The sequence below is a fragment of the Kogia breviceps genome, chromosome 15, assembly GCF_026419965.1.
Source record: "Kogia breviceps isolate mKogBre1 chromosome 15, mKogBre1 haplotype 1, whole genome shotgun sequence".
NCBI lineage: Eukaryota > Metazoa > Chordata > Mammalia > Artiodactyla > Physeteridae > Kogia > Kogia breviceps.
In genome coordinates, this window is record NC_081324.1 from 63,743,844 (window position 1) to 63,770,523 (window position 26,680).

A 26,680-nucleotide genomic window follows, 5' to 3' on the forward strand; every position below is an offset into this window, starting at 1 on the left:
CTAAGGTGCAATGTCTCCAGGTTCTTCCCATTCACCCCGAGCTCTGGGGGCATGGCCCTTCCTACACCTGTCCCTCCACCACCACCTGGGTTCTGGTCCTACCGTTCCAGCTCTCCCTTACCTCTTGTTTACATTCTGTTCCCTCTGTTCAAGCAGCTGGTGTGGTTTCTGTCACCGGGCTGGATTCTGACGGACAGAATTCCCAACTTTCCCTCCTCTAGTCTCATTTTATTCACTGACAACAACACGATTAGATATTTTGGACCCACTTAGAATGTTACACCAAGGCTTTACTATACTCTGTTATATTTTGCATTTCTAGAATGTCTATTTGGTTCTTTTTCAAATCTGGTCATTCTTTACAGTTTCTTTCCCACGTGTATTTTTAAGTTTGTCATTTAGCTCTTTAAATACATTAAATATAGTAATTTAAAGTCTGTGATGAGTTCATTTTCTCCGCCTCTGTGACAGTATCTGTCTCTTGGTTCTCCTTGTTCTTTCTTGTGGTGACTTGTTTCCTGAGTGTTTTTTTAAAATTTTATTTATTCATTATTATTTTTTAACATGAACTCATTTTCCTTAGAGTATTATTTGTAGGATGAAAGTCTGCAAGAATAACTGTAAGATAGCTAGAATTTGCCTTTTGCTTATGAGTGAAGTTAGGTTATTTTTCATGTTTAAGAATCAGTCGTGTTTCTTTTCTATGCATTATTTTTTCAAATGTTTTTGCCCATTTTTCTATTTGGTTGTTGATCTTATTGAGTTCTGGGAGCTCATCATTTCTATTGTGATGATGGGAAATCATCACAAAGGATTTAAAGATTTTTTCAGGATTACTTGGCAAGTTACCAGCAGTGAGATTATTAGAATCCTTTTCAAGTCAGACGTTTAGTTCCTTTACACGTAAAGACACTGGGCGAGGTCCTGACTTATTAACAATCCCGTCATTTTGCTTAACTACAATTTTCCTAAAATTCCTTTCTTCTAGGTTGTAAATTTTTAGTTTTGACCTCCAAAAGCCCTGGGGTGGGAGGAGGGGTGGGGTGGGGATTTAGGGAATGAAATACTACAAATACTAAAGGATTTATATAATGTTTGGGGTGAAGGGTGCTTGGGATCATAGGCATTACTTCCAAAATAGAGAGATGTGGGAAATGTAGTACTACCCACAGTCAGAGTCCATATTGTTAGCTGATGAGGCTGCAGACGTGGCACCTGCAGTCTGCAGAGGTCTCGGCTAACACTGGAAAGAGATTTAATTTGAAAATGAACAGTCTGTTTTCTTCTTTAACATATTTTTGGCTGCTAGATTATGAAGCTGTTGTGCAAATAATTGCACCATCACTGTGTTATTCACGGTGTCCCATTCATTTCTTAAAATTACCGGGGAGCAAGGTGGAGCGCAGAGGAGATTGGTTACCCCGAGCGTGGGAAAGCCGACAGCTCAGGCCTCCCCTTCCCTGACGAACATCCTGTATGCAGCCGAGCCACCTGTGCGGAAAACACCTTCAAAAGGTGCCTCGGGAAACAATGACCGCTGGGCGAACCAGGTGTGCTTTCCGTGCCGGACCTGCCACTACAGATGTGCAGCCACCGGCCACCCAGGTGACCGTCGCGCCTTCGGTGGCCCACCTGCTGCTTTGCGATCTCTCAGCTCTCCGCACTGATGTTCTGACCCAGCAGCGTCCAGAAATGTTTACGTGCAAAGCCAGGAAAGATGTTTAGGAGCGCCTTGTATGCAAACACATCACACGTAATTCCGAGACTCCTTTTGCGGTGTTTTTGGCCCATCTGTGCCTGAATTTTAAAAATGTCCCTGAACTCAACTGTCCAGACCTTCCCCCTCTGCCCTTTCTCTGCACATGGAGGGCTCGAGGGAAGGGCGCCGGAACTGGGCTTCTCCCGCCTGGAACCCCGTCACTCGGGGAACTTGCTGAGGGCAGCCCGTGCCTAGTCTGTCCGCGCGCACCTGCCCTGGGCACGGCCAGGAGTAGGCCCGAGACCCCTTCACCTGCCCGCGCACACCTGCCGGGGGTCAACCTGGGACCCCTTCACCTTCCCTGGGCACCGGCGGGGCAGCGCAGACTCGTTCCTGCTCGAGGGACTGGGAAGACCCGCAGCCACACCCGGGACTACTTTTCGCAGACCCCCGGCCCCCACCCCGGGCGGCCGGCGGAGGGAGCGGGGGCAGCGGCGTCTGAACGCACGCGCCAATTAGTGCGCATGCGCGTCTTAATCAGTGCGCATGTGCGCCTCCGGTTGAGGCTCTGCTCCCTGCGCTCCGCTTGTACACTTCTCTCAAGACCTTCCAGGTGAGATTGGGGATCTGCGCGTGGACGGGTCGCGCTCGATCTTTTGGCCGCGTCCCAGCTGCCCGAGGGTCCTAGAGGGCGCAGCCGACCCCAGACCCCAGACCCCAACTCGGTGCGGTGGGGTCGCGGGTGCCGCCCGTGCGGACCTCCCGGCGTTCGCGGGCTAGAAAACCCCCGGGGCTCAGACTTGGACGCGGGCGGAGGACTAAGGTATGACCACACGTCGCCTCCCGGTGCGCGAACAGCGGGGGCTGCTCGGCCCTCGGGCCCGAATGTCCCTCCCGGGCTTCGCGCTCCTTCCTGGGTGGGGGCGGCGCCGACTCTGTCCCTGGGTTTCGTCCTCCGGCCTTGCCCCGGGTCCCTGCCCAGCACCCGGGCCGAGGCGTTTTCCCAGAGGACAGCCGTCTGCTTCAAGTCCCTTGGTGAGCGGCCCCGTCATCCCAGGGTGAGGATGCCAGACCCGCGGGGCCCCGGCAAGCCCCTCTTGCTGCCCCCCACGTGTCCTCCAGCACCTTCTCTGCAGTCCCCACGCTGATCCGTGAGCCTGGGCACGTGCTGCTGCCTCTTTGCAGAACACGCTCCCCCCTCGCCCTCTCTTTCCCAGCCACCAGCTGCTTAGCCTCTGGTTTCTGCTCAGACGACGCCCCCCACCCCAGGCCGGCCCTGACCTTCAGGGTGAGGGGCCCCCTCTCTGCGCCCGTGGTCTGGGGGCTTCCCTGAGGACACCCCATCCCGTGGTGTGGTCGCTGCTCTCCCTCCGGCCTACGAGCCCAGGAACCCACTGCCCGGGGCCGAGCAGGCTCCCAGATCCGTGAAGGAGTGAAAGCGATTTCCTAATAAGATGTTTGGATAGTCGGTGACCCATCATGTATCACGAGGACTGTCAGGTGACGCGGTTTGTGGGCTTTTCCAGGTCCCCAGCTTGCTCCCGTGGGGCCCTTCACCCCACCTGATCGCTCCCCAGACCAAAAATCCTTTAAGAGAGTGGACATCGGTTCTCCAGTTGTACAATATTAGGAAGTGGAGGATGTAGACTTGTGACTATAAAATGTCAGTTCTATTCGTTTAAACTGTTTTTCCTCTAGATCTTGGTTTCTGTGCCACCTATAGAAAAATAATTCTAGATACTTTACAAGTGATCTAATTGTAACAATATTATTTTCTGTTTTAAATTTAGTTCCACATGATTTTCCCCAGTGGAAAAAATACTTTTATAATAGTCGGTGGGGAAACAAATACATGTGCAGGAACCGTTACTCTATGGTCAGCTTGTACAGAACGCAGTGGGCAGGGGCCACACGTGTTACGTCTCCTGCGTCCTAATAAGGTGTTCCCACCACTTGGGCTTCAGACAGTGGCGAGTTATTTTGCTTTATTTATCCTGTCACCCTAGTTTGGAGGGGTGGACTGGTGCTGCAGAAACATTTCTCATAAGTACTAGTTGAACTTAAAAAAAAAATCAGATACCTGAGTTTGAAGGCGGTTGCTGTTTGTGATATCCGAGAACGGCAGAAAACTAAAAGGCTAAGAACTGGGTATGCCATGATTCACAAGAGGACTGGCTGGACCGTTTGGTGGCAGAGAATTTCTGTTCAGAGCTCCAGGAATTCTCACCCATTTGTGTCAGGAAGCAGCTGCTGGTGTGTGAGAGTTTTGAAGCGTGGCACAGCTCCCCCACAGAGGCATACAGACTGGTCCCTCAGGGTCTAATCTTGGAGCTCAGAAGTGATGCTTTTAACAGACGCGGACTTGGCCAAGGAAACCTGTGTAAGTTTCAGGAGCCCGGCAGTCTCTGGTCTTGATTAGAGCCTCTCGGAGCGGCTGGGACTTCACAGCACCCGGCGGGGCCACCTCGGGTGGAAATCCGAGTCTCTGCGCTGTAGCATTGCCTCCCAGACGAAGCTGAGAACCAATCTTCTAGAGGTTAGTCGTTATTCATAGTTAGAGAGGTTGATGTTCGAAGCGTTTTTCACGTGGGGGCTGAGCTTGAACTGAAGACGTTGAGCATCTGAGTGTGCTGGCAGGGCTCTGGGGAGGACACGTCTGCCCAGAACATGCTTGGTTTATGTTGCTGCCTCGCTTTTCAGATTCTTTTTCTTTTATTTATTTATTTATTTACTATACAGCAGGTTCTTATTAGTTGTCTGTTTTATACATACCAGTGTATATATGTCAATCCCAGTCTCCTAATTCATCCCACCACGGCCACCCCACCCCACCCCCCACTTTCCCCCCTTGGTGTCCATACGTTTGTTCTCTCCATCTGTGTCTCACTTTTCAGATTCTAAGACGCACAACAGTAGACTTACTGTGTCCTAGAGTTGTTGTTCTACGTCTATATGAAGCTTTTTGTAAGGTCTTGTGTAAGCTGTTAAATTTTACTTGTTGGCGGACTGATGGTCCTTATACTGGAGGTAGATGCTGGGCTGATCATTTGCGTCTGACTTTTTGTTTACAAAGTGAGTGTGTGGCAGGTGAGTGACCGAGTATCGGATGGATTAGAGTCAGGCATCTTTGGAAAAACAAATTTAAATATTCAAGATCCCCAAACCGCACATGCTTCCCAGTGGTCTTTGAGTTTTGTTGGGTCGGTGGAGGTGTCATGTCTCACGTGATCTTAGCCAAGCTTCCCCAGGCTCCTCAGCGTCCTGTAGCTGGGGCAGGAGTGTTTGGAACAGACTTTAAAGTAATATGTATGCATGGAAGAATTGCCCCAAATAAAAAGTATGAATGGAAACTGTGCAACCAGGGGGGTCTCTCTCCCCATAAGAAACTGTTAAGGAAAGCATTCTATTTTCAAAAAAAATGATTAAAAGAATCATAGTAAAAATATTCTCCTGGCCTTTGCTTTTGTAACAACACGTTTTGAAGATTTCTTCTAAAATCACATACTGTACTGGGACTTCCCTGGCGGTCCAGTGGTCAAGACTCTGCACTTCCAATTCCGGGAGCGTGGGTTCGATCCCTGGTCGGGGAACTAAGATCCCATATGCCGCACAGTGTGGCCAAGGGGGAAAAAAATCACGTACAGATCCCAGCATGTATTTGACAGAATTGCTTACTAACATTCCCTGAGATGGTAGTTGTTGGCTCCCTGTCACCCTGTCCTGGAAATGTGTCCTCGCTTCCCTGCTCGTCCTGATTTTTCTTTCCCTTGCTGCTTCACCTCCTCTGCTGCTTTTAGCCTGTTCATTTTCTTCTGCCATCTCTCTTGCTGGAGGCCCGCTGGACCCTCTGTGCCAGGGGAGGTGACCATCCCCCTGGGCTGGCTGAGGAAGGGCGCCACAGGGCTGGGATGGCGAAGTTCAGGGGCAAAATTAGAATCCAAGCAGATCTTGACAGCCTGGGATCCAAGTAGATGACATTTAACAGGGATAAATATAGGGCCTTATGCATTGGTTTTAAGATAGAGAAAACTTGCTGTGGTGTAATTTGAGAGAAGTCTGTAATGCACTAAAAATGTAGCTTTTAAACTATCCTGAACTAACCTAGTCCTAAAATTTAGGTAAGTTCCAGAAAAGACCTTAGTATCACCATTTTTCATAGGCCCTCATTTACAGAGCTTCCTCTAACATAGGAAAAGGCTTGCTAATAAGTTTGAAATATATATTTTCTTAAACTACATATTTTCTTGACTGCCTAGGACAAGTAACCTCTCTCCTAATTAATTATTTAACATCCATATGCTGGGCCCTGGGATCGGTAGTGAGTGAGCCTGGGGAGGAGACAGACGCAGAAGGAACAAGGCCCAGGTGTTGACCCCGTGGGGCATCTGGCTGTTTGACACGAGAAGCTCGTGTTGTCACCAATGATCTGTGTGAGCATAGCTGCGGCCCTGCTGGCCAGGCTGCGGTCCCTTCAGTAGAGCAGCCACAGGACATTCAGATGCGCAGTTTCTTTTATGTTTTCCTCAGCGTCAGATTCGAATTTGGGTTCGTTTCATGGCAGATCTAGAGAACTGAAAGGATTGTGAGAGAGTGTCTTTTTTTTTAATTTTTGGCTGCACCGCGCAGCATGTGGGATCTTAGTTCCCCAACCAGGGATCAGACCTGTGCCCCCTGCATTGGAAGGTGGAGTCCCAACCACTGGACTGCTGGGGAGGTCCCTTGTCTACTTTTATTAACTCTGATACGGGCTGTTTTAAATGGTTAGCTTGGTTACCTACCAGACTGATTATTCTGGGAATCAGAGTCCTTGGTTATTTCTACTGACTAATGGAAAACCGCATCTCGGGACTCCTTGTGCACATGGAGTAAAACTCAGGGGTATCTGGTACTCTTTGTGGGGTTGTGCTGTGTTTAGCATGCTGGGCCCCAGCCCATCAGGGTTCTCGAGTCGTTGGAGTTAAAGCTGTCCCTGCCTGTCTCCAGAGACTGCAGGATCCCACCCGGCTAGAACCACCGTCTTCATTTGTTCTGGTTCTAATGGTCTCTGGTTAATTTTTGCGTCCATGGTTCCCAGATGTTAAGACTCCATCATATGTTTGTGAGGTACTGGACTTTTCCCAGTGCCACGAATGTGTGTATAAGCTCTTACGTGAGGAACTGGACTCAAATCACTATTTTTTTTAATATATGTATTTTTAAATTTATTTATATCATTATTTTTGGCTGCATTGGGTCTTTGTTGCTGCACCTGGCCTTTCTCTAGTTGTGTTGAGCGGGGGATACTCTTCCTTGTGGTGCACGGGCTTCTCATTGTGGCTTTTCTTGTCGCGGAGCACGGGCTCTAGGCGTGCGGGCTTCAGTCGTTGTGGCTTGCGGGCTCTAGAGCTCAGGCTCAGTAGTTGTGGCGCACAAGCTTAGTTGCTCTGATGCATGTGGGATCTTCCCAGACCCGGGCTTGAACCCGTGTCACCTGCATTGGCAGGCGGATTCTTAACCACTGTACCACCAGGGAAGCCCCATGGAAGTAGATTTAAACTTTGTGACATGCAGGGGAATGCTTTAAGCAAAAGCTCTTGGGCAGGTCTTTGTTATTGCTTCCTTTGGGGAAACCAGTTTCTGGGCCCGTCCCCAAGGCCTCCTTCCCGCCGGCTCGCCATGGTCATGACCGGGCTCCCCGCTACTGGTGTCATCCTTACTCCCGTGGGTTCCTGTGGGTTCAGCCCGTCAGGGTTGCGGGCTCCTGGAAGCCTGCTGCTGCTGTGCTGGCTGTACCTGTTAAAGGCGTAGAGACGCATGTTCGCATTGGCCTCCAGTAGTCACTTGCTGTGATCTCTTATCTGGTCTAGATCTGATCTGTTTCAGAGAGGAAAAACTTACTTTAATCAAATGCTTCTTTTCTCTTTAGCTCTGAAACCTGGGACATAATCCAGCTGACGCTGGCTTCAGTATACTGACCATGGGACCTGGCAGGATTCCGTGTGCCCAGGACGAGCCGGCACAGGTGGTGAAGGCTGGCATGAGTGACCCATGGCGCATGCTGCACGGCCAGTCTGCAGACAGAGCCACCGGGCATCCAGCCTCTGGAAGGTACTCCTGACGGATGTTCAGAAGGGCATTTACCTCACCTGCTTTGTTACCTTTTATATTGAACAAGCGTCAGACACTCACAGCAAAGTGTCATCAATAGCATTAAACTCCAGAAGTTTTAGCAGAAGCTGTGTCTTGTGTGTCCTGTTCAATTAGAGGCCCTGACCTTTGGTGCCCTCACTCCTATGTCCAGATGCATGCGAGGGAGGGAGCGCCATGCCTCGCCCTGCAGGCACTCTTGACCTCAGAGGGGAAGGTTGGGTGATGGGGGAGAGGGAGGTTGTCCAGGCAGCCTGGAGTGTGCATCCAGATCTTGCTTCACTTGGGAAATGTGCCAATGACGGGGCCGTCGGGCATTAGTAGAATTTCACTTCCCTGGACTTGGGGTCTTGGGTGCTTGAAACCTAGTTAGTCTGAGGACATAGAATCTCTCCCTACTGCCAGGATTCAGGAACTGAAAGGATTATGTATATACCGGACTTGCTAGTGTTTTACGTGAAATCTTTATCACTTACTTTGAAAAGTGGAAGCACTTTCTGGACCTAAAATTTGTGAATGCCAAATATTAGCTTTGCGTTGCTTCTATTTTTTTATAGAAAGAGGGTCTACTTGGTCATTTCAGTAGGTAGAGGGACATCTGGAAGTGAAGTCCTTTCTATTCAAAAAGAAATAGCTGAATAATTTTTATTCAAAATGATCTTTTGTCTGTTATCAGCTCTGTTTCTTTTCACTATTTTTTTGAACATATAGTGTAAGCATTGTAAACTGTTTTAAGTTTAACTGAAGTTATTAAACTTCCTGAACTCTTAATGATATTTTTGGCTCCTCTGCGTTTTCTGTTTTTACAGTACTGTCGAGAGACCCTGTCTAGCGTGCTGTTTGCTGTTTGGTGTGCTCCACGGGTCTCGCGATGCCCAGCCTGTTGGTCTCCTGGGCCCTTTAACATGCGGCTCTCCTGGGGTGTGGGTGTGGGGGCATAGCGAACACAGCATCTGCATGTTGTCCGTCCCTCCAGCAGGAGCACCATGGGGGGTGGGCCTGGGTAGGAGGGTGTTAAGAAGAAGCTTTGATGGGATCTGGGCTTCCATTGGGTAGTCTGGTGGACGGTCTAAGGAAGCCAGAGTTTGCTGTAGCTTGGACGCTGTCAGAGAGGGGAGTGATTCTCTGATTGGGCATCTCAGGAACCCTCCCTACAGTGGTGGTGGGGTGCAGTGGGGGCAGACTGGAGAGAACGTGAAGCTGGGATGGGTGAAGAGACAGCAGCCACTCATTTTAGCCAAGGGGGTGCTCTTGGTGTTTCAGGGGAGGCACAGTGACTTGGTTGTTGTCTGTGCTTGGATCATGCTGTGAAGCAGCCTTCCCATCTCACTGCATCTCGGTCCCTGGGGGCTCTGTGAGTGGCTCCCATTCCGGAAGGGCAGCGTGGCCCACCTCCAGGTGCCCAGCTGCCCCTCTTCTCTCCGTGTTCACATGAGCTGCTGCAGCTGGAACCACGTACGGCGCTGTTTTCTTTTGCACGAGGAAGCATGAGGCTGTAGGACAAATGTAATGTCATTTTAAAGCTTGTCTTCTGATCTTACTGCAACCCTGTGGCCACAGGAGGATCCTGGACCCTGTAGTACATGTTGCTGGCAAATGGAGGCCACACCAAAGTGAACAAAGTTGTCTTAAAGTATTTGTACAGTGATAGCATTACACAGGTAACTGAATTACACTGTTACTGTTTCATAAGCCTGGGCTGTTCCATGGGGGCTGGTGTGAACTTGTGGGGGTGGGAGTCTGAGCCTGGACGATCACGGGCGCCCATGTTGGCTGAGGGCTCGTGGGGAACAGGGTTCTTTTTTGTTTTCGGCAACGCCGCGCTGCATACGGGAGCTTAGTTCCCCGACTAGGGATCGAACCCACGTGCCCCGCTGTGGAAGCATGGAGCCCTAACCACTAGACGGCCGGGAAAGTCCATGGGGCACTTGTTTAAAAGCTCTGCTTTGCAGCCCACTCCCACCTGGTTGAGAGTTCCTTCTGGAGCTGTCCGAGTAGACTTGCTCACCCTGGGCCCTTCAGACCATCCACTGATGGATTCCTGGTGGATATTTTCAGAGATGCATTTTCACCCTTGACCCAAAGAGCCTGAAGTCGGGTAGAATCCCTCATTGCTGCTGTTTTCATGGAATATTAATATTCTGCCTGCGGGATCAGCAGACTTAGTCCCCAAGCTAAGGGTGGTTTTTAAATTTTTAAAGAGTTGTAAACACAAAGCATGAATGTGTGACTGGGGTCTTCATGCCCCTTTGTAGAGTTTGTGACTTTGTATTACGGCCCAAGTGTGATATTCCTGCTGTTATTAAGAAACACTACCCGCTGAGCATTCGCATGTGCTTCTCTTCACAAATGTTACCTCTTTCCCTTCATTTTTAGAGGCACGTGGGGTGCAGGCTGCTGCCAGCCAAGCAGGTGGCCAGGCTCAGGTGGGCGCGCAGGGCAGTGGATGGCGCCCCCTTGTGGCGGGACCCCTTCACTGCCAGGACCTCAGTCCTGAGGTTGATTCCCAAAGGGGTTTGGTCCTTGTTTTGTTTTTTGTTGTGATGCTAGATTGTTTGTACTGCATGTAAAACAAGTTATTTTTAGCCAGTCTGAGGGCAGCTTGACCAGGTTTCCAGCTGGAGGATGTTTCCCCTGAGCCTGGGCTGTCTGACTTCAGAAGGCAGCCCTATCCTGGAGTTGCACTTGCAGCCCAGCCTTTGTTTCTGTGTCTCACTACTTTATTCAGGTGGAATTTACAGGCCATAAAATTCCTTTATTCTTTTTTTTTTTTTTTTTTAATGACTGCCACACCCTGGGCATCACACCACAGAAGTGATTTTTTTTTTTTTTTAATTTACGTTGGTCTGTGTTGCGTCTTCGTTGCTGTGCGCGGGCTTTCTCTAGTTGCGACATGTGGGCTTCTTTTTTTTTTTTTTTTTTTTGTGCTACGCGGGCCTCCCACTGCTGCGGCCTCTCCCGTTGCGGAGCACAGGCTCCGTGGCCATGGCTCACGGGCCCAGCCGCCCCGCGGCACGCGGGATCCTCCCGGCCCGGGGCACGAACCCACGTCCCCCGCATCGGCAGGCGGACTCCCAACCACTGCACCACCAGGGAAGCCCCATGTGGGCTTCTTATTGCGGTGGCTTCTCTCGTTGTGGAGCACAGGTTCTAGGCGCATGGGCTTCAGTAGTTGTGGCACGTGAGCTCAGTAGTTGTGGCTTGCAGGCTCTAGAGCACAGGCTCAGTAGTTGTGGCACACTGGCTTAGTTGCGCCGTGGCATGTGGGATCTTCCTGGACCAGGGATCGAACCTGTGTCCCCTGGATTGGCAGGCAGATTCTTAACCACTGCGCCACCAGGGAAGTCCTTCAACATATTTTCTAATGTGAGTATAAATACTGACACACTTTTACACTCTTCTGAGAAGGAGGTAATGCCTTGGAGGCTCTTGTCAATATTTAGAAGTTAACGTGCTTAATTACTACTCAAGACATTTTCTTTTTCCTCTTAATCAGATTACCTGTAAGTAGTACATCTTAAAGTAATAGAAGGATACAGAATTAAGAGTGTAGAATTTGTCTTTCTAATTTTTAATTTATCTTTCTGTAATCTCCCTCACGTTAAATACTAGCTGGGAAGATGCTTCAGATCCTTAATATTGAGACAAAGAGTAAAGCGAAGTCTCAGACAATGGCGGAAAGGGAAATTTATGGAAATGGGTGTTTGCGAGCACCATTGCCCTGGTGATGGAGACCACAGTCTACCCCGGAGCATGAGGTGACCCCGAGCCCACCAAGATGTTGGATGGACACACCAGTCTCACAGGGCACCGGGCCATCCACTGCCACACGGGTGAATACCAGGAGGGATTGCACCTCTTGGCGTCTCGGCCCAGGTGAGCTTTGGCTGCCTTCAGGGCCTGGCCTGACGGACCATCGGGGCCTAATATTTAAGTTGGTGTAGGTGTAAGGCAGGAGAAGTAGGCCCCGGACTGAAAGAAGTAGAGGTTACAAAGAAATCCAAACTTTGGATCATATAGATATTTATTTATTTATTTATTTGGTTACACCAGGTCTTAGTTGTAGCAGGTGGGCTCCTTAGTTGCGGCTCCAGGGCTCCTTAGTTGCGGCTCCAGGGCTCCTTAGTTGCGGCTCCAGGGCTCCTTAGTTATGGAATGCAAACTCTTAGTTGCAGCATGTATGTGGGATCTAATTCCCTGACCAGGGATGGAACCCGGGCCCCCTGCATTGGGAGCATGGAGTCTTATCCACTGTGCCACCAGGGAAGTCCCGGATCATATAAGTATTTAAATTCACCTTTGCCTCATCAGCTACTGTATCCCACCAGGTTACTAATATTAAATCTATAAATTATTTCTGGCACAGTTTTAAGAAGTGAATTGTTGAGGGTTTTTGGTAGAACCACTTAGAACCTATAAGTTTATAGGATGAAGTTTGGGGGTCTCTATTTTAAGAGTTTTAGTGGAATGTTGCTAACGCATGTCCTTTTATAATGAAAACAGCAACTGTCTGCCATGGTTTCTTTTTTCATTCCTAATCCAGTCCTCAGATATTTGACGACCATAGGGTGTTTGGTCTTAGATTGTTATTAGCCAATCTGGGCCATTGATCAGTCTTCCATAGCCCAGTAGAGAAGGTGGGACTGCAGGATTCTAGTACTTAGCCAACTGTCAGACATTTGAAGAGAGTGCTGGGGGGGCATCAGATGATACCCTAAGTCAGGGAGGGCCCACAGTAGAGGGGCCCTTTAAGCTGCATTTTGCCAGCTGTAAAAGTTCACTTTGAGAGGAAAATGTGTGAAAAGGCATGGAACTGGGAGAGTGTTGCTCCTTCTGGGAGGTTGTGGTCCTCCACTATGACTGTACCTGTAGGGAGTATAAGAAGCAGCTAGTGGGCAAAGCAGGAGAGATGGGGGTGCTCTGTCCTGCAGGTGGTGGGGATTCTGCTGCAGTTTCTAAAGTGAGAGTCCTATGATTCGTCCTCCCTCTTGCAGTAGGTGATGTTAAGATGGACCACTGTGAAACTGGAGGCCGAGAGGCTAGTTGATGGGCAGATATCGGAATAAAGCCACACAGCATGATGTGGGGCAGAGACATGAAGGAAAGAGGTGAGGAGTGAACAGAGATGGAAGGAATACTTCTCTCTACCTTGGGAGTCTCTGTGTGCTTTAGCTGGAGGTGGTGGTGTTGCAGAGGAACAGGAGAGGCGAGATTTCAGATTTTAGAGGTGAAGTGGCTAGGACTTGGTGCTGGGCTGGGCGTCTGCTGTCGGGAAGAGGAGAGTGAGATGGTGGCCTGGCGTTTGCCTCAGAAGAGTTGGCGTACCTGGGGTCTAACCCTTCATCTGTGATATATGGACAAGTTTTTCTTCCTGCGTGACCTGGGGGTTCTTTGATGTAATTTAAGGGACTTACTTAGAGTCACAGAACCTTCCAGTGAGAGGTCCTATAGCCTCAGTTATTTCTGGTTGTCAGGGCTGAGGGTGAAGCTGGAGTGGCAGCATATTTGTGGGAAACCTCACATCACATCTGGGATAATGGACATTCCCATTGCTCCTACCCATGAAATGACATGATGCTGTCACCCATGTCAGGGATTGTTTGGGTCTGATTGCCAAGGCTTACGTGAAAGGAGTAATTTTATACCAGGACATTTTCTGTGGTGCATCATCTATTACCTTGAATTACTATCTACCTTTGGCTTCCCTCTGTAAGGATTTGGATGTTGCTGGCCCTTTTGGTGGGCAGAGGGTGCAAAAAAATTTAAAAGTGGTTGTGGAATGAGATGTTCATGGGGGGCTTTCAAAAGCTTAAACATATTTTGGGGAATCTAGAAGGCCTTGTGCATGCATAGGGCTGTGCACGGGTCCAAGAGAAAATTGACAAGGCCCTGAGCTCTCACCTCTGACTGACCTCGAGGCTATGCACAAGGAGGAAGTATAGGCTGGAGGCCAAGGCAAAATTGGAAACTGCCTTCCAGGGCACTGAAGACATGTTTCAGCACATGCAGAACCTCTCAGTAAAGGCTGAGATTCAAGGCATTTAAGGAATCTCTTTCAGCTCATTAACTGGCCACTAAGCTAAATGAGTAGAGACTTAACTGACCTCATATGACAAATAACACAGACTTTACAAAATTAGTTCAAGAAATTTGCTAAACCAACAAACAGCAGCAATAAGCTCAGGTAAGGCAGGGAGTGTCTGATTTCCAGAGTTGTCACATCATAGCTTTTAAAATGTCTAGTTTTCAGGGAAAAAAATTACAGAATATGCAAAGAAGCAAAGCATAGTCCATATTCAGGGGAAAAAAAGCAGTCAATAGAAACTTCTGAAGAAGCCCAGACATTAGAGTTACTTTTTAAAAATTATTATTAATTTATTTATTTTTGGCTGCATCAGGTCTTTAGTTGTGGCATACAGGATCTTTGTTGAGGCATGCAGCATGCAGGCTTCTCTCTAGTTGTGGCATGTGGGTTTTTTCTTCTCTAGTTGAGGCGCACGAGCTCAGTAGTTGTGGTGCGTGCACTTAGTTGCCCCATGGTATGTGAGATCTTAGTTCCCTGACCAGGGTTCGAACCCACATTCCCTGCATTGTAAGGCGGACTCTACCACTGGGGCACCAGGGAAGTCCCATAGAGTTACTTTTTAAAAGACTTCAAATCAGGGGACTTTCCTGATGGTCCAGTGGTTAAGACTCCACACTCCCAATGCAGGGGGCACGGATTCAGTCCCTGGTTGGGGAACTAAGATCCTGCATGCCATATTGCGTGGCAAAAAAAAGACTAAATCAGCTATTTTAAATATGTTTAAATAACTAATGGAAACCATATGTAAAAAACTAAAGTATGAGACCAACATCTCACCACATAGATCATTAGCAATAAAGAACTAGGAAGTATTAAAAAAAAAAAAAAAGCCAGAGCCTCATAGATCTATGGACCATCAAGTGGGCCAACAGACATGTAATGGGAGTCCCAGACGGAAGAGAGAGAAAGTGGAAGAAAGAATATTTGAAGAAATAATGGCCAAAACGTGCCAAATTTGATTTTTTAAAATCCCACTAATGTACATAACCAGGAGGCTCAAAGAAATCTACACCCAGACATATCACATTTAAACCATCAAAAGGCAAAGAATCATTAAAGCAGCAAAAGAGAAGCAAACCAATTTTGTACAGTGGTCTCAATAAGATGAACAACTGATTTCTCATCAGAAAGCGTGGTGGGATGAGATATTCAGAGTGCTTTTTAAAAAAGGCTGCCTAGTGGGAAGCAGCTGCATAGCACAGGGAGATCAGCTCGGTGGTTTGTGACCACCTAGAAGGGTGGGATGGGGAGGGTGGGAGGGAGACACAAGGGAGAAGATGTGGGGATATATGTATACATATAGCTGATTCACTTTGTTATACAGCAGAAACTAACATAACATTGTAAAGCAATTATACTCCAATAAAGATGTTTTAAAAAAAAAGACTGTCAAGCAGAAATTCTGTATCCAGCAAATCTATTCTTCAAATATTGAAGGGGAAATTAAGGCATTCCCAGGTAAACAAAAACTGAGAGAACTTGTCTCTAACAGATCTGCTTTGTAGGAAATACTAAATGAGAATCCTTCAGGTGGAAATGAAAAGACATAAGTAAGAACTTGACCCACATGAAGAAATAGAGTCCTGATATAAGTATCTACATAGGTAAATATACAAGACCGTAAATGTATTTTTTGTTTATAACTCTTTTTCCTCCTGTCTGTGTTAAAAGACAACTACATTGAGCAATAATTATAAATCTGTGTTGATATGTATATAAAGTATATAAAGATGTACCTTGTATGACAGTACTAGTACAAAGGAGGGAAGAGACACAGAGCTATACAGGAGCAAAGGTTTTGTGTGCTATTGAAATGATATTGGTATGAATCCAAATCAAATTATGAGGTTAATTGTAATATTCAGGCAGTCACTAAGGAGATAACTAAAAATAGTCGAAGAAATAACAAGGTAATTGAAATGATACATTGGAAAATATCTATTAACACAAAAGAAGGCAGTAATGAAAGAATAAAGAAACAAAAAAGATGTAAGACATGAAGAAAACAAATAACAAAATGGCAGAAGTAAATCTTACCTTATTGATAGTTGTATTAAATGGATCAAACACTCTGATAAAAAGGCAGAAATTGGCAAAATATTTTATAAAATGACATGATCCAACTGTATGCTGTCTACAGGAGACAAACTTTAAATTCAAAGACACAATAGGGAGTTCCCTGGTGGACTGGTGGTTAGGATTCCAGGCTTTCACTGCTGTGGCCCAGGTTCAATCCCTGGTTGGAGAAGTTCCCACAAGACACACAGTGCGGCCAAAAAACAAAACAGAAACAATAAATAAACAAACAAACAAACAAATTCAAGGACACAATATATTGAAAGTAAAAGGATGGGAAAGATATACCATGCAGACTGTACTCTGAAGAGAGCTGGATTGGCCATATTAATATCAGATAAAATAGACATTAAGATAAAAATTACTACTAAAAACTTATACATGAATGTTCATAGCTGCACTGTTTATTCTAGCCAAAAAGTGGAAACAGTCCAAATGTCCATCAGCTGATAAGTACATTAATAAAATGTATGTCCATACAATGGAATATTAATTTGATGGTAAAAGGAAATGAAGTACTGACGTATGCTATACCATGATTAACCTTGGACATATTAAGCTAAAGGAAAGATGTACGAGTCCACTTAGATGAGATGTTCAGAATAGTTATCTATAAAGACAGAAAATAGGTGAGTAGTTGCTTAGACTTGGGGTGGAGTGTGAAGGTCAATTGGAGATTGACGGCCAATGAGGTTCCTCTTAAGTAATGAAAGTGTTGAAAATTATAACCATGGCTGCACAATCCTGTGAAAAACTAAAAATTTGAATGGCGTGCTTTAAACAAATGAGTTCCATGGTGTGTGAGTTATATCTCAATAAAGTTGTTAATACCTTTGGGAATCATGCCTATTTACAGGGAGATCATCATGTTTGATAAAATGTTTTAAAGTAAAAGACTATAAATCACAGTGTCACTTGTTTATGCTTTGCTGACAGAGTTAAAACCAACAATTTAAAAATCCAAGCTAAACCTCTTTTACTCTCACACCACTTCTGACACCTAAGGTGTTGGTTTTTCTATATCACACAGTTCTCCAGTTCTTTGTGGACAGCAGCTGGATGTCCAAGACAATGGCTCATAGAACTCAGGAAGGCGCTTTACTTATTATGAATGGTTTATTATGAGGGATAAACTTCAGACCATCCATTTGTTCTCTGTAACAAATGTACATCCACGTGCAAAATAATGGAGTGGAGCCCCTACCTCACACCATATACAAAATTAACTCAAAGGATCAAGACCTAAATTTAAGAGCTAAAACCATAAAAATCTTCAGAAGAAAATGGGAAATATGCATGACTTTGAATTTGCCCATGGATTCTTAGGTGCAACGCCAAAGGCATGATCAACAAAAGAAAAAATAGATGAATTGGACTTTATCAGAACTAAACTTTAGTGCATCAAAGGATATTGTCAAGAAAGTGAAAAGGCAACCTACAGAATGGGAGAAAGTATTTGCAAATCATGAATCTGGTAAGTCTAGTATCCAGAATAAACAGAGATAGTTTACAACTCAGCCACAAAAAGATGTCCCAATTAAAAAATGGGGAAAAGATGCAAAAATCCTCAAGAAAATACTAGCAAACAGAATCCAATAGCACAGGGACTTCCCTGGTGGTACAGTGGTTAAGAATCCGCCTACCAATGTAGGGGACACGGGTTCAAGCCCTGGTCCGGGAAGATCCCACATGCTGTGGAGCAACTAAGCCCGTGCACCACAACTACTGAGCCTGTGCTCTAGAGCCCGCGAGCCACAACTACTGAGCCCATGTGCCACAACTACTGAAGCCTGCATGCCTAGAGCCCATGCTCCGCAACAAGAGAAGCCAACTCAATGAGAAGCCCACGCACTGCAACAAAGAGTAGCCCCTGCTCGCCACAACTAGAGAAAGCCTGCACACGGCAACAAAGACCCAATGCAGCCAAAAATAAATAAATAAATTTATTTATATTTAAGAGTAACTATATTTACTCTTATCAGATAAATAATAAAAAAATTTTAAGGCTTAAAATTATTCTTTTATTCCTCATTTGACAAGAACAAAAAGCCAGCAGTAGTATATTTGGTTCTTAAACTTTGCTCAGTCACAGATCACTTTTTTTTTTAACATCTTTATTGGAGTATAATTGCTTTACAGTGGTGTGTTTCTGCTTTACACCAAAGTGAATCAGTTATACATATGTTCCCATATCTCCTCCCTCTTGCATCTCCCTCCCTCCCACCCTCCCTATCCCACCCCTCTAGGTGGTCACAAACCACCTAGCTGATCTCCCTGTGCCATGCAGCTGCTTCCCACTAGCTATCCACCCTATGTTTGGTAGTATATATATGTCCATGCCACTCTCTCACTTCATCCAACAGCACATTAAAAGGATTATACACCATGATCAAGTGGGGTTTACCCCCAGGAAGGCAAGGATTCTTCAATATACGCAAATCAATCAATGTGATAAACCATATTAACAAATTGAAAGAGAAAAACCATATGATCATCTCAATAGATGCAGAAAAAGCTTTTAACATAATTCAACATCAATTTATGATAAAAACCAACCAGAAAGTAGGCAGAGAGGGAACTTACCTCAACATAATAAAAGCCATATATGACAAACCCACATCCAACATTGTTCTCAATGGTGAAAAACTGAAACCATTTCCACAGGAACAAGACAAGGTTACCCACTCTCACCACTGTTAGTCAACATAGTTTAGGAAGTTTTAGCCACAGCAATAAGAGAAGAAAAAGAAAAGGAATCCAAATCAGAAAAGAAGAAGTAAAACTGTCACTGTTTGCAGATGGCATGATACTATACATAGAGAATCCTAAAGATGCTGCCAGAAAACTACTAGAGCTAATCAATGAACTTGGTAAAGTAGCAAGATACAAAATTAATGCACAGAAATCTCTTGCATTCCTATACACTAATGATGAAAAATCTGAAAGAGAAGTTAAGGAAACACTCCCATTTACCATTGCAACAAAAAGAATAAAATACCTAGGGATAAACCTACCTAAGGAGACGAAAGACCTGTATGCAGAAATCTATAAGACACTGATGAAAGAAATTAAAGATGATACAAACAGATGGAGAGATATACCATGTTCTTGGATTAGAAAAATCAACATTGTGAAAATGACTATACTACCCAAAGCAATCTACAGATTCAGTGCAATCCCTATCAAACTACCATTGGTGTTTTTCACAGAACTAGAACAAAAAATTTCACAATTTGTATGGAAACACAAAAGACCCCAAATAGCCAAAGCAATCTTGAGAAAGAAAAACAGAGCTGAAGGAATCAGGCTCCCTGACTTCAGACTATACTACAAAGCTACAGTAATCAAGACAGTATGGTGCTGGCACAAACACAAATATAGATCAATGGAACAGGATAGAAAGCCCAGAGATAAACCCACGCACCTATGGTCACTTTATCTTTGATAAAGGAGGCAAGAATATACAATGAAGAAAAGACAGCCTCTTCAATAAGTGGTGCTGGGAAAACTGGACAGCTACATGTAAAAGAATGAAATTAGAACACTTCCTAACACCATCCACAAAAATAAACTCAAAATGGATTAAAAACCTAAACGTAAGGCCCTATAAAACTCTTAGAGGAAAACATAGGCAGAAAACTGTATGACATAAATCACAGCAAGATCCTTTTTATTTATTTATTTATTTGTGGTACGCGGGCCTCTCACTGCTGTGGCCTCTCCTGTTGCGGAGCACAGGCTCCGGATGCACAGGCTTAGCGGCCATGGCTCACTGGCCCAGCCGCTCTGCGGCATGTGGGATCTTCCCGGACCGGGGCACAAACCCGTATCCCCTACATCAGCAGGTGGAATCTCAACCACTGTGCCACCAGGGAAGCCCCAGCAAGATCCTTTATGACACACCTCCTAGAGAAGTGGAAATAAAAATAAAAATAAACAAATGGAACCTAATGAAACTTAAAAGCTTTTGCACAGGAAAGGAAACCATAAACAAGATGAAAAGACAACCCTAAGAATGGGAGAAAATATTTGCAAACAAAGCAATGACAAAGGATTAATCTCTGAAATATACAAGCAGCTCAATATTAAAAAAAAAAATACAACCCAATCCAAAACTGAGCAGTAGACCTAAATAGACATTCTCCAAAGAAGATATACAGATTGCCAACAAACACACGAAAGGATGCTCAACATCACTAATCATTAGAGAAATGCAAATCAAAACTACAATGAGGTATCACCTCACATGGGTCAGAATGGCCATCATCAAAAAATCTACAGACAATAAATGCTGGAGATGGTGTGGAGAAAGGGAACCCTCTTGCACTGTTGGTGAGAATGTAAATTGATACAGCCACTATGGAAAACAGTATGGAGGTTCCTTAAAAAACTAAAAATAGAACTGCCATATGACCCAGCAATCCCACTACTGAGTATATCCTGAGAAAACCATAATTCAAAAAGAGTCATGTACCACAATGTTCATTGCAGCTGTATTTCCAATAGCCAGAACATGGAAGCAACCTAGGTGTCCATCGATGGATGGATAAAGAAGATATGGCATATATATACAATGGAATATTACTCAGCCATAAAAAGAAACTAAATTGAGTTATTTGTAGTGAGGTGGATGGGCCTAGAGACTGTAAGTAAGTCAGAAAGAGAAAAACAAATACTGTATGCTAACACATATATATGGAATCTAAAGAAAAAAAATGATTCTGATGAACCTAGGGATAGGACAGGAATAAAGACACAGACATAGAGAATGGACTTGAGGACATGAGGAGGGGGAAGGGTAAGCTGGGATGAAGTAAAAGAGTAGCACTGACATATATACACTACCAAATGTAAAATAGATAGCTAGTGGGAAACAGCCACATAGCACAGGGAGATCAGCTCGGCGCTTTGTGTCCACCTAGAGGGGTGGGATAGGGAGGGTGGGAGGGAGACGCAAGAGGGAGGAGATAAGGGGTGTGTATATGTATAGCTGATTCACTTTGTTATACAACAGAAACTAACACACCATTGTAAAGCAACTATACTCCAATAAAGATGTAAAAAAATAGAATAAAATTTAAAAATAAAAATAAATTAAAAATGAGCAAAAAGACTTGAATAGACATTTATCTAAAGAAGATATACAAATAGCCAAGAAGCACATGAAAAGATGGTCAGCATCACTAGTCACTAGCAAATTGCAAATCAAAGTCACAATGAACTACTTATCAGGATTGTGGTAATTTTTATTAATTTATTTATTTTTATTTTTGCTGTGTTGGTTCTTTGTTTCTGTGCGAGGGCTTTCTCTAGTTGTGGCGAGCGGGGGCCACTCCTCATAGCGGTGCGCAGACCTCTCACTATCGCAGCCTCTCTTGTTGCGGAGCACAGGCTCCAGACGCACAGGCTCAGTAGTTGTGGCTCACGGGCCTAGTTGTTCCGCAGCATGTGGGATCTTCCCAGACGAGGGCTCGAACCCATGTCCCCGGCATTAGCAGGCAGACTCTCAACCACTACACCACCAGGGAAGCCCAGGATTGTGGTAATTTTTTTTAAATGGAAAATAAGTATTTGTGGGGATATGGAATGATTGGAACTGTTTAAAAAAATCAATAGTCAATCTAAGAAAGAAATGGAAACTTTTAGTCAAGCCAACCTGAGGATTGTAACCCAGAGACAGTCTTTCAGAAAGGTCTGAGGACTGTTCGAAAAAGGAAAGGGGGGACGTGGATGGACAAAACAGAAACAGACTCACAGACTTAGAAAACAAATTTATGGTTACCAAAGGGGAAAGGGGGTATGGATAATTTAGGAGTTTGGGATTAACATATACACGCCACGGGGCTTCCCTGGTGGCGCAGTGGTTGCGATTCCGCCTTCCGATGCAGGGGACACGGGTTCGTGCCCCAGTCCCAGAAGATCCCACATGCCGCGGAGCAGCTGGGCCCGTGAGCCATGGCCGCCGAGCCTGCGCGTCCGGAGCCTGTGCTCCGCAACGGGAGGGGCCACAGCAGTGAGAGGCCCGCGTACCGCAAAAAAAAAAAAAACATATACACGCTACTATACATAAAATGGATAACCAACAAGGACCTACTATATAGCACAGGGAACTCAATATTCTGTAATAACCTAAATGTGAAAAGAATCTGACAAAGATATATATATATATATGTATAGCCGAATCACTTTGCTGTACACCTGAAACTAACACAACATTGTAAATCAACTATACTCCAATATAAATTTTTAAAAAATTTTTTAATTAAAATAAAAATTTCAAAAGAGGAAAGAGGGGAGGCCAGTATATATGTGACTTTGGCAAAGGGATATGTACAACCAAGCACTCAGCTTGGTAGAAGGTTATTGCTATTCACGAGGAACGCATTACGTTAGTTAATAGTTTTAGTGCTTTTCTAAGTATGGGAAGAGGCAATAAAAATTCATTTAAAATTTCTCCTGTAAATATCTAAGTCTCTGAGGGCCAGTTCTGCTAGTTTTCCCAGAGCACAAAGTGCTTCATCCCGATCTTCACCCTGAATTCCTTTCAGGTAGGTCAGCAGTGGTTAATGACTTGATTCTTGTAGAACTGGGGTAGTGGGCAACATTCTCTATGTTACAGTCCCTTCCCTTTCAGCCTTAATTTTGACCAAGGTTTGAGAGGCATTTCATGACCAATTTGTCCCACGGTGTTAGGAATGCTCATTCCCAGGTCAGGCGAGGATTTCCTTGATAGGCCACTCAATGTTCTGTTACCAGACTAGACCCTGTTAACTAACAGTAGCCCAAGGCCTCCAGGCCGCCTGTCCTACTAGTCTGTTATTGCCCTGTTGTTGCTTCTTCCCACATCTAGAGCTACACTATTACAATCCCTGATCTTACAGAAATATGTATTTGGTCAGTTGTTTCAGGTCTTCTAGTCATCATTATTTTTATCAGAGGCTCAGTCACACATTTGGTCATGAAAGAAACAATAATCTTGGGCTTCCCTGGTGGCACAGTGGTTAAGAATCTGCCTGACAGAAAGAGAAAAACAAATATCGTATATTAACGCATATATGTGGACCTAGAAAAATGGTACAGATGAACCAGTTTGCAGGGCAGAAATAGAGACATAGATGTAGAGAACAAACATATGGATACCAAGGGGGAAAGTGGCGGGGTGGGTGGTGATGGTGTGATGAATTGGGAGATTGGGATTGACATATATACACTAATATGTATAAAATAGATAACTAATAAGAACCTGCTGTATAAAAAATAAAATAAAATTCAAATATTTAAAAAAAAAAAAAAAGGATCCGCCTTACAATGCAAGGGACACAGGTTCAAGTCCTGGTCTGGGAAGATCCCACATGCCACAGAGCAACTAAGCCTGTGCGCCACAACTACTGAGCCTGCGCTCTAGAGCCCATGAGCCACAACTGCTGATCCCACGTGCCACAACTACTGAAGCCCGCATGCCTAGAGCCCATGCTCTGCAACAAGAGAAGCCACTGAAGTGAGAAGCCTGCGCACCGCAATGAAGAGTAGCCCCCGCTCGCCACACCTGGAGAAAGCCTGTGTGCCACAATGAAGAGCCAACGCAGCCAAAAATAAATAAATAAATTTATTTTTAAAAAGAAAAGAAACAATAATCTTGTAAACTAGGCAGAAGTATAGCTAGTGACATTATTAAGTATTTAAGTATTTAAGTATTTAAGCTGAGAACTCCAGCCCAGTATCTCCCCAGGTCGTCTGACCAGTCTATTCTGCACCAATCACTGTCTTTAAGGGAAATGATATAGTGGCCTTGTACATAAAGTCCGCCAAGGACATCTGCACCTACAAGGCCAGGGTTGGATCATCATGACCCCTTAGCAGAACTGAGAAAGGAATGTTACCTCCTAAGGAGTTACATGGCTGGCACCAGAAGGAGAAAAATTGATCTTTGCGGTTGAGCAGGTATTTCTGCCATTGGGGAGTCTGGTTCATGCTAATGCAGATGCACAATGTACAGTGGAGGGGAGGGAGGAGGCTCAAATGGGCAGAGAAAAAATTTTATTTAAAGGTTGCTTGTCTTGCCTTAAAATATGAATTTTATTTCATCAGAAGCCTCATACATTAATAGGCCTCCGTCCGCGCCCCCATTCCGTTCTTGTTGCCACCGCCCAGCTATAGCAAAGCTCACGCCTGCAGTGCACTAGGCCCTCGTCACCTGGGCAGGAACAGCCCTTTGTTAGGTCCTCGGCCCCCACCACCCATCAAGGAGAACTTTCCTAAGCTCCCATTTACCTAAGGTGCTCGTAGGTGAGGATTCCAGGCCCCCCGTGTTGACCGACAGGAGCCCCTGCTCTCGCTGCGTCAGCCCCACTTCCTTCCTGATCTCCCTCGGCTTGCCTGAATCTCTGGGATTCCCCCTTCTCTCTGCCCAGCCGGACCCACTGTCCCCCAAGTCCATACCCGTTTCCTCCGCTTGGCCTCCCTGACCCTTGTTTCATGTCTCTGATCCACTTCTACTTGTGAGTTTCTCAGACTTTTTTAGCTGTGACACCTCTCCACTCGATGAAAGGAACTTGAAGCTTTTCTGATGAGAGCAGGGGTGGCCTCTCGTCCACTGTCCTTTCTCCGATTCTTGAAGAGTCTCACGTCCCCAGCACAACCTTGAACAACTCAGGCCTTTGCCACGATCAACTGTCTTGCTATGAGATCCTGTCTGCTGCCTGCCCTGGCAGCGTTTCCAAGAGAGCAGGGCGGTGGGGCTGGAAGAGTCTCCAAGATCCTAGTGGAGCCCAGAGAAGGGAAGGGACCCAGCCAATGTGCTGGAACTGGCCATCCCCAGGGGTCCTGGCGCTGGGTCTTGCTGTTCTGTTGCTGTTCAGTGGGTCAGTGAGTGACGCGAGCCTCTGACAGACTGTCTTGTTCTGTCAGACGCGGTGTTATTAACTTTAGCTTTTCAGAGCGTGGACCTGAGGCGTGTAGTTTGAGGGCTCACCTCCCTTTCCGCCCACCTGCAGGCCCCCTGCAGCTGAAACGAACTCTTCCCCCACCTTCTCCTCGTCCCCCCCGGCCTCTCCGCACCGTCCCCGCCACAGCCCTGAGCACACACAGCTCCCCTCCAGCGTGGAGCCCCGGGATAGGGGCTGGAGAAGCAGGTGCTGTGCTCTCCAAGTCATCTCTCCCAACCGAGGTCTAAAGACACTTACAGGGACTTCCCTGGTGGCACAGTGGTTAAGAATCCACCTACCAATGCAGGGGACACAAGTTTAAGCCTTGATCCGGGAAGATCCCACATGCCACAGAGCAACTAAGCCCATGCGCCACAACTACTGAGCCTGCTCTCTAGAGCCCGCAAGCTACAACTACTGAGCCCATGTGCCACAACTACTGAAGCCCACATGTCTAGAGCCCCTGCTCCACAACAAGAGAAGCCACCTCAATGAGAAGCCCATGCACTGCAATGAAGAGTAGCCTCCGCTCGCCACAACTAGAGAAAGCTCCCCTTGCGTTGTCACCGAGACTGGTACTCACAGCCGCGCCCCACCCCACACCCCCACCCCGCCCTGGGACAGTCCCCGCAGGGCCTCTGAGCAGTGCTTTGGGGGTGACCGATGCTTCAGGTCTGCAGTGGAAGCTCACTACAGAAGGTCCCCTTAAGGGAAGCACTTTCTTGAGCTGACCTTGGGTTGGACACCCAGTGTCCACTCAGACGGTAGAAATTCATTTTTGCCCTCAAAACAGCCAGTGTGTATTTTAAATGCTGTGAGCGTTCAGGAAGTGACAGATGGCAGGATGGCAAGAAGGAATCTACACCAGTGGGCACCTCTATGCTGCAGTCCCACTCCCAGTCCAGTGATCCCTGTGCTTACCTCCGTGCTGCCCCCTCCATCCCCCAGCGGTCCTATCAGATCATTAGAGACGCCTTGGGGAGGCCCCGCATCTCAGGGTGTCCAGAGTACAGGTGGCCTCTTACAGGGTGGGCTCCTCAGAAGCGGCTCACATCCACAGCTGGGGGTGAAGGTCAGCGGTCAGACATCCTCAGAGCCGGCTGCTCTTTCTCTCCCACCTCCGACAAACCCCAGAAACTTGGCCACGACAGCAGGTCCCAAACTCACCGGACCTTCCCTTACAACCTGTCTCACCCCCACCAGCCTCTACAGGTGAGGCCGGTCTTCCCATGCCCTCCTGAGCCTTCAGTCCGACCCTTCCCGCTGCCGCCGCCCCTCACTTGAACCTGCCTGTGTCCTTCAGCCTGAGTCCCACTCCTCTTGGGAAGCCACCCTCCCGACTTCTCTTTGCCCGCGAGTCCCCTACAAGGGAGCGAGCACGTGTCAGGGCTGGTATGTCCCATGCATGATAGACTCTGGAAATCACGGTGAACAAACATTGGATCCTATGGCAAGGAGGACCCCCTGGAGACGTGGTGGGGAGTGGCGGGCAGGGCAGAAGCGACCACATGGCAACCCCGCAGGGTTGGCAGCGTGCTTCCGCACCGCCTCACCAGTACTTGTCTTCACTTTAAAGTCTTGATTAGACAGATTATGGTGCGTTCACACCCTAAATCCTGCTATCAAGATTTAACTGAAAGGTGTATTTTGTAGGCCAGAAAGGCTTCCAAGGCCTGTGGTATTACATTAGGGCTGTGTGTCTGTTGAAACTTGGAGATGCTGTTCAGTAAATTACAGAATGTGAAATTATATTTTAATGGAATCGTAAAC

At 46.3% G+C, this 26,680-nt stretch overlaps 1 long non-coding RNA gene across 3 annotated transcripts; it reads left to right on the plus strand.

Annotated features, from left to right (window-relative positions):
- Positions 1-2,227: 2,227 nt before the first annotated feature.
- On the plus strand, positions 2,228-7,913 carry LOC136792699 (uncharacterized). 3 transcript variants are annotated; one of them, XR_010836873.1, is made up of 3 exons: positions 2,241-2,312; positions 4,054-4,235; positions 7,605-7,913. It is a non-coding gene; the product is annotated as an uncharacterized lncRNA (long non-coding RNA). The 3 variants fall into 3 exon arrangements; XR_010836872.1 differs by having other exon boundaries at positions 2,289-2,522; XR_010836871.1 differs by lacking the exon at positions 4,054-4,235 and having other exon boundaries at positions 2,228-2,312.
- Positions 7,914-26,680: the final 18,767 nt, after the last annotated feature.